At 36.2% G+C, this 1627-nt stretch overlaps 1 protein-coding gene and 1 long non-coding RNA gene across 4 annotated transcripts in view; both read right to left on the bottom strand.

Moving 5' to 3' along the window:
• Positions 1–1627, bottom strand: part of tgfbr1b (transforming growth factor, beta receptor 1 b) — a 65250-nt gene that overhangs the window by 9108 nt on the left and 54515 nt on the right. The gene's annotated exons all lie outside the window — the stretch shown is intronic.
• On the bottom strand, positions 342–1617 carry LOC103130833 (uncharacterized). Of its 2 annotated transcripts, none has more exons than XR_475280.2 (4): positions 1472–1617; positions 1142–1233; positions 988–1040; positions 342–637 (listed from the first exon to the last, which is right to left on the bottom strand). It is a non-coding gene; the product is annotated as an uncharacterized LOC103130833 (long non-coding RNA). The 2 variants fall into 2 exon arrangements; XR_001660401.1 differs by having other exon boundaries at positions 1148–1233; positions 1472–1616.

The raw sequence follows: 1627 nt of genomic DNA, 5'->3' as shown, positions 1-1627 counted from the left end.
GCAGCGGGCGGGCGGGAGGGGTTAACAACTCTACTTAGCATACGAATAGCCTAGCATATGCAAAGGCGCTTCAGCAGACCCAAGTGGATTCTCATTGGATGAAAAACAATGACATCACAGTTCATCATTGACATGTGATTGGTTGGTTGATGTGTGCCCATTGGACAGCACTTATGACTTTATAAATAAACCCCACCCCAATCATTAATATTTTTAATGCTGTATTTTAAAAAATCTATATAAAAATAAATGCTGTATTAAAATATATTCATTTGATATTGCCTATATGCAACATGTTCAAATATGAGGAACATAAAAGAGAAAGAATTTTTTGTCTTTATTTCATTTTATTTTTTGACTGTTTGCACACAAAATAAGATATAAATGCTTGTCCACTCCTGGACCATCTGGCAGTGTTTTTGTTGTCCAAACATGATCAAACATTATGCTGCGTTCAGGACAGGCCCAACATCTCTCCTGTAGCATAGAGCTGACGTCTCTTCCTGTCTTGTAGACCTGACGTCACTGAGCTCCTGGTTGGAGGAACTTGGAGTCCATCCTGACACCGCCTCATAGCTGCCATCCTCCCAGAATGCCACCTCCTCTGCTGCCAGTACTCTCTGCCTTCCTCCATTAGCTGTTAATACAGAACAGACAATCATTATGAGCTACAGGCATCTTTTAGTCATTATGAAACTACAGTGAAATTATTTGGCAACTTCCAGCTTAGTATGCACACATAAGACATTAAAACAAACAAACAAAACACATTAATACATTCTTACAAAAAATAAAAACTTTAATGAAAAAGAGAAAACACTTGGAAACAATTGGAAGAAAAAATAATTAAAAGCAGTTGGAAATGAATAGTAAAACATAGTTCAACAAACTCTGACGCAGATAATTTGCTTTGATGGATTTTAATAAATCACAGTAGTTTAATCATTCAAGGAATTGTGACATCTCTAGATTAGTAATAAATCTTACCTGCTTCTTTCTTTAGCTACATCTGGATGACTGGCAGTAGATCCTGGGTGCAGCTGGAAAACATTTGTGTGCATTGTCAATACATAGCATAATTACATTATGTACATAAACAATATTGAAGCATAAAATATTAACATTCTAAAATAGTAGATACTCGCACACAGTTGCATCTCTGTCCTCAACACGGACATAAGAATGTTCCTGTAGAGTCTGATTGACACAAATGTGACTCCCATTCTGTGGAGTCTGTGGAAATAAATGTAAAATTAAAAAAATACTGTAGCAAATATATAGCTTTCTCAAAAATACATAAGTAAATAAGTTAAAATTATTCTATAACAAATGCTTTTTTTTATAGTCTCTACTGCTAGAAATGAACACTGAGCTACTGCTTTTAACAAAGTTCTGTATGCCAATGTGATAGTTTTGGCAACCAACCATTATACAGTCGGGAATCAACTCAGTGACTGTATATAATACATACCGGCTTCATGGCTCTGTCCTCATATCCGTCCTCCGTCTGCCATGTTGTCGATCTCTACTGCTTTCCGCACTCTGCCTTGCTGTACTGCGTTATAACAAAATGAATAAAATAACGGGAAGATCAGTTTTCCTTACAAATATGCGAGTGTTCACTATT

This window comes from Poecilia formosa, unplaced genomic scaffold (assembly GCF_000485575.1).
Source record: "Poecilia formosa unplaced genomic scaffold, Poecilia_formosa-5.1.2 Scaffold682, whole genome shotgun sequence".
In the NCBI taxonomy this organism is placed as follows: domain Eukaryota; kingdom Metazoa; phylum Chordata; class Actinopteri; order Cyprinodontiformes; family Poeciliidae; genus Poecilia; species Poecilia formosa.
Note: the sequence above shows the minus strand (reverse complement) of the source record. Positions and strands in the feature narration are given on the sequence as shown.